Genomic DNA, 12,341 nt, shown 5'->3' on the forward strand with positions numbered 1-12,341 from the left:
GATGTCGGCTAACAATACGCACTCTAGTGGCAAAACGAGTGGTTTGAGCCGATTAAATCCCAACCACTCGTTTGGATTTAATCGGGTTCTTCGTAGTTAGTTAAATTAATTTTTCCAGAGGACCGTTTCCTTCGCTGGGTCATCTAATCTTAATGCGGTCACTGAAAAACAACTCTGCTTTCTTAGGGATTGAGCAGAAACAAATGATTATACCCGGTTATTGCGTTACAAGGTGATCAAAAGATAATTAAGTTGGTGAAATATTACGCTGAACAACTGTGAAAAAATTAATTCAATAGAAACGGGCCGAACGTAGTTTTAAATATTACTGATTGCGAATGTGCAGACAATTTTTGGAATCCTGTATTCGACCACCATCTGCAACCTGAATGTTACATGGATCTACACTGCTCGACAAAATTAACAGAATAAAATGTTTTTTATGAATATTTTATTGTGAACACTGGACCGAAGACACTGTTCATTAACAGGAGCCCCGTTTTAGCCAACAAACAGATTCTAGACGTTATTTCATCTGGAGACAACGAGGAATGCGGTACCATCCCTCCAATATCAGAGAAAGGGACACTTACAGTGGAGGCGTGTTCTCGTGTGGGACGAAATAATGATCAACGGCTGCACCCCTCTTTTTAACATGTTTTTGATGGGGGGGGGGCTACCGAGAACAGGTCCTCGAACCCTATGTGGGACGTTTTAGGGGTGCGTTTGGCCAAGATTTTCTTTTCATGCATGACAACGCCACTGCACATAAAGCTAAGTCTTGAGGAATATCTTGAAACTGAATATATCCAATGACTGTCTTGGCCAACACGATCACCAGACTTAAATCCTATCGAACATGCGTGGGCCATCTTTGGGCATCGCATTGCACGCCGACAGCCAATTCCTCAGTCAATTGATGAGCTAAGGTCTGCGCTGGTGGAACAATGAGATTTGTTGCCACAGGATCTTGTAGACACCCACGGCTGTTAGGCCTGTTTAGCTGTTGGAAGGGATCATAGCTTCCAGCATCTTGTATCGATTTTGGTAATTCTTATACAAATTTCATTTCATCGTTATTCCATGGTACACCACCATACCAACTTTTGTCCCGCTTCATCGCAAGCTACACGTATTACACCACGCTTTCTGTTAATTTTGTCGAGCAGTGTATGAAGCAAATCTCTCAGATAGCTCTATCAATCAGAGTTATAAATGTGCGAGTTAATGTTGTTACATATTAGTAAATTCGTGCTCTTTTTATAGTTTTTGGTGTCAATTACAGGTGAGTGTCCTTTTAAAATGTCGCCAGTGGCGTATCCAGATGTCATCGTAGGGGGGGGGGGATGGTGACCAGGGTTTTTTGGTTAAGGGGGCATATGCCCCTTCTGCCCACCCCTGATTGTCGCAAGACAGACAGAAAATATTAGTTATCCGAATACCTAATATTTTCTTCATAATAACGTTGTAGTTCAGGTCGGTGTGATTTAAATACAGAATCTTGTATCGAATCGTAAATTAACTGTGAATCCCGGTAGGTTCGAATAATCCGAACGGTCGCCATGGTGATAGTCGTTTATCAGGAAAGAAATAAACTGCATTCTCGTCATTGTAAAACAACCCAATTAATTCTCACTTCCTCTTAATGAAAAATTCATGAGCCATAAAACGACAAACTCAATGTCCGAAGAATTCGCAATATATGTTGATATCCGAGCGAGTAGAACATTCTTTGTTTTTGATGAATGATAAAGAGGTCCTAATTTGGGGCTCACGCGTTTACCAGGTTGTTCATTTTAAATAATTGCGCAGTTGTGTTTTCAAATAAGTAAAATGAAAATCAACTTTCAGCATTAATGTAACAATGCAGCCAATATTCTATTTAAACATGAAAGTGACGTGTTCTTAGAACTCGAAGACCAAAATGTACAAATGCATTAAAACTCTGTTTTACTGATATGTGTTTAGGGCTTTAGCCTCAGACTAACTTGTACGAACTCTGTTTTAATGCGTTTGTACATTTGATTGAGTATTAGGTGGGAAACCAGCAACTCCTCAATCATAAGTCAAACATGGGAAGCGCCTTGTCTACGTTTTTATAATGTATTTCTGCGTGAGAAGTTCCGTGTATTGAGTTTTGACATTATTATCTTCTTGATTTGTTCTCATAAATGCGTTGTCAACTCTACCATTTCGATCCGCTTCGACGGACAGCGATAGTACTATATACGTCTATATAGTATTATCGCTGAGCATGGAAGCAGAGCCAGTGTCCGCTGGACAACTGTAAATGGGAAATGAGATGCCTCGTCCGATGAATCGCGTTTTCAATGGTGGGCTGCTTAGGAGCATTCCATCAGTTCTCCGTCCACCAACTTTCCCCATTTCAGCCTAGGAGATCATACACTGGTGTTCAAAGAAAGTGCCTCATCCCTTAAAATTGTAATTGTCGTCCGCATAACGTAAGTATATGGCAATATTTCTTACAGATTGCATCAGATAAGATTGACACGCGTACGTGATGACGTAATACTGCATCAGCTGTTACTTTCAGCTATATAAGCACGCTCTTCAAGAGTTGCAGTCATTCCTTACTTGTGTCAGGATGGCGACTCACGTGTAGTTGTTGCTTTACGTGAGGAAGGACGTTCTTCCCGTCATATTGCTTATAGTGTTTTGTAATCAGTCGACAGTGAGTAGATTTCTTTCCAAACTCAAGAATGCTGGTTCTGCTGATAGAAAAAAAAGGAACCGGACGCAAATGAGTCTCTACACCAAAACAAGGCCGTGTTTTGAAGCACTTATACCTTAAAAACAGTAAAGCTTCTTCGTCTGAGCTGAAAAGAGAATGGGAAGAACATACAGGAGTGGTAAGAAGTGCAGTAGCAGTCAGAAGACGCCTTTTCAAAAATATACTTGTAGCCCGTTGTCCTAAGAAGAAGCCCCTCCTCACACAAAAAATAAAAAAAGGTCCGATTAATTTGATGTAAGGAGCATGTCAAATGGATCCCCGAGCAGTGGAAGTCAGTTATTTTCTTGGATGAGAAGAAATTCAACCCGCATGGCTCTGATGGGAGACAAACTATTCGTCGTAGACGTGGTGAAGAATACCATCCAGACTGGATGGTGTCTACAGTGAAATTCCATACCAGCCAAATGATATGGGGGTGCATTTCGAATCACCTGCAGTTTATAAAAGGTTCAGTAAATGCCAATGGATACCTGTCTATATTGGAAGGCAAATTGCTGCCAACCATTAGAGACCATTTCAACCTGCCAAGTAACTGCATCTTTCAGGACGACTCTGCTTCTTGTCATCGGGCGAAAAGTGTAAGTAGGCACTTCTGTAGTTACTTTAGCAGCCGACCGGGATAGCCGGATGGATAAAGTGCCTGCCTGGCAACCCAAAGGTCGCGGGTTTAAAATCCCGCCTCTGGCTTGGATCAGAGTAAAATGCAAAAACTTTGGGAGGTGCATTATGGCCACAGAAGCCGATGCGCCAACAACTAACAAAAAAAAGAAAAAAAGTTACTTTAGCTTCATTTTTGCATTAGAGGTTCGACAGTAATGTGTTTATATTTGTTGTTACGGGTGAAAAGAAATAGTTGGAAGAACGGTCCATTACAACTGTTAGCTGGCCAGGAAACAGCCTGGACCTTGAATCCTATAGAGAACTATTGGCATCGTGTGGAATCTGCAGTTGCTAGAAAGAAACCAAAGACCCTTCGTGAACTTCAGGAAACCATAATTTGTGTTTGGAACCACGAACTATCAGTTAATTATATTCAGAAATTGCCTTGACGGTATGCAACTGTCATCAGGGCCAGAGGCGGTTCAACTAAATATTAGTTTGCACCTGGTGAACTTTTCATTTTGTTTTCCATTTAAAGTGATAAATTGAAGGAAATTGAGGGCTTCTGATAACATTTCAGCCATAATTGTTGTGTTTACTAAAACTGTTGTATAAAGGTTGCAAATGCTCATTTTGGAATATTTTGAGAGCACCTGTCAAATATTACTTAGCTTTGCCTTAACTATTAATAAATATCCTTCGGTTATATTTCTATTTGTGATGCTAGTCATTGATGTAACATACCATCGCAAAAGGGGGATAGAAATGTGAAATTCCTAGGTGATGCACTTTCTTTGAACACCAGTGTATATGGAACAAGCAGTTCGTGCCTGGATCCGGTACCATCGAGTACTTTGCAACTGTGAGATGCAGTGTGGTCGACATGGGTTACTATTCGTGTGGACATTCTCCAGGACTTCGTGGACTCTGTATGCAGGCTGAGCTCGGTAAAGGTGGCACAACCAGGTACTCTACTTAGTTATTCCTGATACAAAGTGATCTTAGTGTATGATATACTGATGATTTGAAGATATTCATCGCAACCATGACGCCACAGTTTTAAAGGTGAATCCCGCTAAATCTGTTCAAAATCGTTTCCCCTTTAAGAGAAGCCCAAGATTAGTATTCATATTGACAGGAAAGAATCGGCAACTGCGTCTCTTTTGTAGCGCTTAAGCGCAAGAAAGAATATCTCGTAGTACTGTGGAGGTCGAAACAGGACCTTATTAAAAGATACATACACTAGTCCCTACGTGCAGCGATAAATCTCACCTCTGTGTCATTATACACCATTTCCAGTGACATCGTGTACTTCCTCAGATTAGATGCCGTGTCAGTCCATCCTGGCCAACATCATCAATTTTGGTGAAATTGATGATGAACTCCGTAGTCAGTGGAGCGTTCAAGAATCAACTTTGATCGCTTAGAAAGTTTCCAACAACACCGGTTTTTTACCCATTGCTTAATCCTACCAGTAACTGGTCGCCTATGCTGGACAAGCAACTGTAATTGGACTCGTGCTTGTCCTCTCCGACCACTAGAATTTAAATTAACAACTTGAAGAGGAATAACGAACTTTACGGGTATAGTTCAAATTGTACGTTTCAGGTTGATTAAGAAAACATTCAAACAACTGAAACAGAGCTGATGGTTGTTGGAGACTTTGCTACCACATAACAGCGCCAATAAAATTCGAGCCAGAGACGAGTTTCAGTTTAGTTTATCCTCGGAAATATTTTCCTTAAATTTCGCCTGAAAAAACAAATCTAATTCCCATCCTAGGCCTAAACTTGCGGTGTTTTTTTCGACTAAATAAGGAAAGAAAAACAATTTTGGTTAAATTATTAAAGCCAAAGTCGTGTTGGGGGTTATTTAAAGACCTCGGGTAACCCATTCTATACTTCCTACCTACGTGTGGCAGCGCGGCATCTCTGAACATTCTGAAGTAGAAAAAAAAAAGACACTTCGCTTTCATGTTCGCCAGGACAGCTCCGTAACTTAACCCCCAACATCTACATTTACCTGTTTGAGCATCCAGTAGTGTGGCACGTTCGCTGTTGTGCCCGTGCCACGGTGAGAACTCGGTCCGCATATTCTTGACCGCATCCATCACAACAGCGCGCGCTTCATACCACGAGCACATTGGCATTCTAATAATATCAAGATGCCCCCCCCTCCCCGGTCCACCTTTCTCTTGTAACTTACGAGCGTGTTGGTATCGCCATGAACGTGAAAGTCCTCGGTAAACAACCCTCGCCTCCCCCCCCCAACCTGCACTTAGCTGGTTTCTCTCGAAAAATAGGGGGGAAGGAGGAGGAACCGCAGCAACCGGTGGGCTGATCAGTGATTTACGTTGCTCACGTACGGCAATACAAACACGTAACCTGTATTTATATATCTCGCACTTCTGGGTAATCCATACAGATAAGTAAGCCAGTGCCTCGCGCGCACAGCCAATCCACTGGAAAGCTCGTTTTTCCCAGAACAGAAACAAAAACGTGATGGTGAAACCCGGTGCATTTTTCCTCCACACGCAAACAAAAGATCAGAAAGAAAAAAAAAGGGGGGGGGGCGATCGGGAATCTCGCGCCACTTCACTAAACAACTCATAAAGCCAGCCCGCAGACGTTTTACAGTCACTGAGTCGTAGTTTCCATTACCAATTGAACTCGCCCTCGTACTTTTAACTGGCCCCGAATGGTGAACACGTTATGTTAGTAATGACACTGCCAGCGGTGGCACGTGGCATTACGTGACGGTCTCCTGGCAGCCGTTTTAAACAACGGTATTGCCAACTTCCAGCGTGTGTCTCGGGAGTACAATAAACTCCTGACATCCATAGTTTATGGCCAATAGCGCGAGTGGGTGATGCACCGGCCCGATGACATCCGCGCGATTAACAACGGCAAATATCCACCAGTGTGCACCCCCCGCCTGGGTCTTCGTGCGGTTCGTTAGGAGGTGGGGATTCGATAAACCGCACGGTGGGCGACTGAAGATTCTTTATTTGTACAAACGAAGCTATTTCGGCTTTGGATCGACACCGTGCTGGTTTTAATGTTATTTAAATAGGGGATCTATCCGCAAAATGTCCCCCTCCCCCCAGATTCATTGTCAGTTGGTCTGGTTTTGTTCACATGCCAATTTGCAATTACAATAACGCGACACATTCGTTGAGTGGATAAGCTTCCACTGCAATGGATCTCAGTGACCTTCGCATAACCTTTCACATTTTCTTTTAGAATAAAAAAAAAAAAAAAAAAAATCCGAACCAACGCAGGTGGCGTTGACCTCTATTTCTTTGTGTACACTTCCAGTCGTAAACAGCTATTAGGCGCGTGGGCCATCCCATCACCTGTATCAGTTGATTGTAAATCTTAAGACTTCGGGAAGCAGTTGCTAAGAAACGTGTCACTGTTGAACAAACAAAAAAATTTGATGCCCCACTTGGATTGTAAAGAAGAAAAGTTGCACTCCTGGAATTTATTTGAAATGGAATAGGGGGAAATTGCCTCCACCAGGAGGCGTATTTCATTTAGAGATTAGATTATAATACGGTATATTTTATTTAACACAATGAAGTATCTAAGCGTGCTGACCCACGTGATATTTTATGTTTAAATTAAAAAATGGAAGGACTCTTATCTTGGTAACATTGTGTCAGAACGTGCGGTAGTTCTATAGGTTAGTTAAGTTGATGTTTATACAGTCTCCTACCAACATTTGTAACGTTTGGATTTAGAAGTGTTTTTATGTTCGCAGAAAGTAGTATTTAAACGGTGAGGTTCTCCCTCCCGTTGTGATAAAATAACATAAAAACAAATGTTTATTAATTCAGAAACAAAATGCTTTTATTAGAATTGTTGTTATTTGTAGTAGTGCGGTACACCTCATTGTGAAGACAGGGCGTGTTCCTTGCCATTACAGGAACAGCTTTTTGTAGCGCGATCATAATGCCATCAAGTGAGTGTTCATATAGAAGAACTGCGCTAAATATATTTCATCATTTATCTCTGAGCATGCGCGTAAATCGACTATTCAACCATTGTCGCAGACAGTTTGTTGAAATATTTAAATATGTATTTATTTATTTAAAGATGTTTTTTTCTCGAAGCGTCTTGTATAACGCTAAAAGGAAACTCGTTCCCGCATGCGCAATACAGTTGTTGCTTCTCTAAATAGACAAAAGAGCAATCGGCAATTATACATTTTTTTTTTTTTTCGATAATTTTCTGAATGTTAGAGAAAAAGAAAGATACAGTGGCATAACCTTGTAGAAAAAGGATATCGTGGGTTTGAAAAACGAATAATAATAAATTAGAAGCTTTTAATTTTTAGTGGACTGTCCAATATCGGCGCTGCTTTCGAAAGTTGGCATTATATGAATTAAATGCTAATAAGCAAAGTGAGGTATTTTCACCTCATCACGTGACACGAGAAGGAGAGTTCTTAAACAAAATTTGTCGAGGACTGCTAACCATCAATGGGATTAAGTGAAGTGAACGACGGCTACGTGAATAGAAAAGTCAGAAATCGGTTTCATGATTTGTTATTATTTTTCGATTCTTATTTTATTTAATACTCAGTTGATTTTCAACGATAACGCGCGATTTTGTTATGGGAATTCCGATTTCTCTAATCGTACCAAAACTGGTCAGTTTGCGATTAACTACACTCTGCAAGCATTCAGAGATGAATAAACATCAGCGTGTGCCCATCGTTCCCGAAGAGCGGGGTTAGTCTCCTCTCCCTTGCTTCCCCCTAAGGTCTGGAGAGAAATGGACACGAGAAACGTGAGCTCAGACCCAGTCGGGGGATGTAAAATGTGTGACATTGAATTTTTCCGTTCGTTTTACGTGAATATAGATCTGCGGTAGAGGGATCGTCGCGTGGGGGCCTGGTGAGTAGTAACAGTCTTGAGACGTTACTAATGGTCCTCCCTTCTTTACAGATAGCTCTGCTACAGAGAGAGAGATTAATTTGACACGAAAGGAAAACATGAGGTTGTGACAGGTTCTGATGGTTCCATTACACCCCCCCTGCGTTACAGTCCTCGCGCTGTACGGATGTACAGTCAGCTGGAAGTCCATAGACGACGACAGTTCACACATTCTGTCCGTCAGGTCAATAGATAACAGCTGACCGAGTCGTACTGCGCTAATCATGTCCGCTGTTTCCCCCCCCCTCCCCCAACATTATCCACAAGTACGAACCGCTAAGGTCGGAGTTCATCAATTGGAAAGGATGACATACGGATCACAAAGCAGCTTCGCTCTGTAAAAGGGGGGTGGGCAACGAAAAAAAAACCGGCGTGTGCTGCGGGCATAGAGTTTCTAGTCCGCCTACCGGATCATTAGACGCAGCGTGTGTAATGTGCTTGGCTCGGACGTGTCCTAATCCCGCTCTGTCAAGGGCAGCTGACGAAGGCGACACTGGAGTCACCAGTCGGGGTTGTGGCACACGAGGGTCGCTTATAATTGCGGGCGACACGCAGTTATCGCTCAAGATGGTTGGGCGAATGCGTAAGGTTTAAGAATATGGCTGTATTTCGTTTAGAAACTACAGGAAAGACTATTTGTGGATTGGAGATCACACGAATATCGATTATGTTTGTCCTAAATGGTAGAACTAGTTCAGATGTTTTATTATACATATATAAACTACTTTTTGGAATACGAACGATGAAGAATCATCTACAGAAACTAAATTTCTATAACAGTCCCCTTTTTAGTGGGGGGGGGGGAGAAGTTGAAGAAGTCACAACTTTATGCCCCTAACCGAGCTATCATCTTCATACGCCATTGAGATTGTAATACTGGATCGCACGCTGTAGACGTACAATAGTCACAGATGACGTCACACGCAGCGTGTATCCAAGAGCTCTGAACTGTTGGTTGGATAACTGCTTGGGTAGATTAGAAAGAAATTTATTTGTAAAAACAGAAAAGCGTCGTGGATTTTCTGGACCCTAATCCGTGACCAACTGTTTGTTCACGAATTCGCACTCAGAGAAAATATTAGAGGACGTATTAAACAATACCTTTAATTTAGAAAAACCATTCGAATTAGCTAAATTACCGCTCGTGAAGTACCTTTATGATGGATGAGGTTTTAAGATGATTTATGAAAGAAATGCACGCGATGTCTTGTTTGCGTTGGAACATTTCACGCATGTTCTTAAAGCTGTCTATCCGGAAGACTCGTTAATTCCGGTGCTTTAACTTGACACAAGAAAGTTATGATTACTGACATGTGTTGACACCAATCTTATCCCCCCTTGCGCCCCCTCGGACGGCTGCAGTTTTTGCCCTGCCGGTAACGAAAGCTGCGTCGCATAAAAAACAAAGTAGGTCGCAGTTAGAGAACATCTGCAACTTGTAATTACTTTTATAGGATTAAGTGAAAGATTACACGCAGCAGTTATTCGCACGAAGGCAGAGCGCGGGTCCGTAAGTGGTTTGAAGGAACGTGTCAGTGGTGAGGAGGCCTCTGTACTTCAGTCGAGCGATATCCTTAATCATCACGTGTCCACCCTCCTCCTGTTGCTACGCTTATTAGCTAAGGGTCCTGCGCATCTTCAAGAAGGACCTCCGCCAGAATTACGCTTCAACGCGACAGTACCAGAAATAATTATCTGACACAGTCACTTAATTATTGCGAGCCCTTCTCTGCCAGAAGATAAGTGACACATTAAGGGTGCTCGCAGTCGATACCATCCCTCTGGAAATCCCCAACTCACTTCAAAGAAAGACTGGCAGTGTTTTCTCCCCCTTCCCCTTATATAAAGAAAAAAAAAAAAAAACATCGTTTTGTTTTGAGATTCTCTGGCACGTGCCGTACGAAAAAAACACCTCGCTCCGAAGAAGAGTGTACAGCCATCTATCTTATCGTACCTCTACAAACTGACCGAACGCAAATATCAGAACCGCATCAATGGGTTTTGAATGTTTCACATTTCTCAATGTTCAAAAAGCCCCCTAAATACCTAGGGCCTTTCCTCCCAAACACTTTTTATTTTTAACAGTCCCTTCCATACCCTTAACTTCTAAATCCTTGGTGGAAGTCTTTCTATTATCTACTTTCCCTTCGTACAAAACCTTATTTTGGGGGCCTTCAGTCCCTACTGGTCGATGGTGTTCCAATGGCTCCTAGACTAAGAGGCCAGATGAACAACATAACCTACTCACACGCTTTGGCTTTTACAGGGTGCCGTATTCAATACAAGAAAAGAGATTGAGGAATTGTGAGAAACCAGTGGTTGAGCTGTGAGGATGATATTTAAAATAGGTTTAACACGATACAAATACATTTACGTATATCATATTAAAGGATTTATATTCTTTAGCCTGACAATACGCAAATATTTTAAAAGTGGTTATCGAAGTAATTTTTATCAGCAGTGTGTCTGAAGAGGCTTATTCATCATCTTTGGTGAAAGCATTCCAGAACGGTTGATGAGGAGTGGAAATGCCATAAACTGTAACCATTTTTGAGGTGGACTTGGCTATGAAATAAGCTAACAGAGAGAGACGATCGGGAAAAAGAGTTTGCTGGGATCCGAATAGACAGGCTGCTAATTGTCTTTCGATTGAACGAAATATATACAGCAGGTAATTCCAGCTTATTAGTCTGATTTGAATATGGCTTGCAATAATCTGCTGTAGGATTATTGGGCTCAACTTTTTCACAAATAACCTATCAGTTGTAGATTCATAGAATTCGTGAATTCCTGGGACACTTCCCTGAGTAGAAGATTGGCAAAGAGCGGACTGAGCTATCCCTTAATTTCAAATGGAATACAACCACTACGCTCGCCAGATTTGTTGTCATTAGGTTTCTTTTTGTGGGACTATGTCAAAGACGTTCCTACAACAATAATTCACGCACCCGGCAGGCAGCGTTTTCGGTCATGATGGATATCATCTTGACGTCAGCACTTGGAAATTTTATGTTTATAGCGCTCTTTTACTCGAAGTTATTAACAATTTTATTGGTTCTCATTTTAAAAGATCACTGTGTATTTGCAATCGTGTTATTACTTTTTTTATTTCGATCCCTGTAACTGTCAAGGTCAAACGGTGGGAGGGACACTTCCCTTCCTATCACCCTTCTTGAATTCTGGTGGTAGATGGGCGCGTAACAAATGGAATAACTGTGGATGCTAGTATGCGTCTTTACTTGTGAACAAGCCATGATGTTATCTTAAATTGAAGTCTCCATGACCTTAATAGAATTGTATTAAGCCAACATTGGTTGGTGATCTAATTTGATATTTAAATTGGCAATTACCTTGTGTGTATCTCCTATTGGAGAGGTGCACAAACTGTGCAATGGCTGCGAAAGGAGATCCAGAGGACTTTGAAGATTCAGTTCAGATCGATATAACGATGACATATCAATCGAAATTTAACGTGTTACAGCTAGGGCTTACAATACAGGGATCCCGGTCATTTTTTTCTGGCACTAATTTAAAAAAAAAAAGGTTTATAAAATCACCTTTATGTGATTATGACGTCCTTATCTCTACTAGCAAATGTTCGATAAATCATGGATAGGACATCATGCAACATGTCCACAATTCTCGGACAACTTCATGTCTGACCGTATCGTAACTCCTAAGTCCCATTCCTCCACTACTGACTTTAGTTCAACTCCACCAAGTGTATAAGTTATTTTGGGGTTGCTGTTCCCCAGGTGGTAAGACCTTGCATTTTGCTGAATTAAAGCATAGCTACCACTTTTTTTGACAATCTCGGAAGTCTATCTAGGTCACTCTGAAGAAGCTCTGCTTGGCGGCGATCATTAACCACTCTACTGATCTTTACATTATCTGCATCACTTCATAGATGTCATTTAAGATAATAAAAAACAACAGTGGTCCCAATACTGATACGTGGGGAACCCCGCTTCTTACATTAACCCAATCTGAGGAATAACCATTGATCACAACCCCCTGCCTGGTGCCCTCAAGCCATCGTGCTATCCATCT

The sequence above is a fragment of the Mastigoproctus giganteus genome, chromosome 8, assembly GCF_048544385.1.
Source record: "Mastigoproctus giganteus isolate SK-2022 chromosome 8, ASM4854438v1, whole genome shotgun sequence".
Classification (NCBI taxonomy): Eukaryota; Metazoa; Arthropoda; class Arachnida; order Uropygi; family Thelyphonidae; genus Mastigoproctus; species Mastigoproctus giganteus.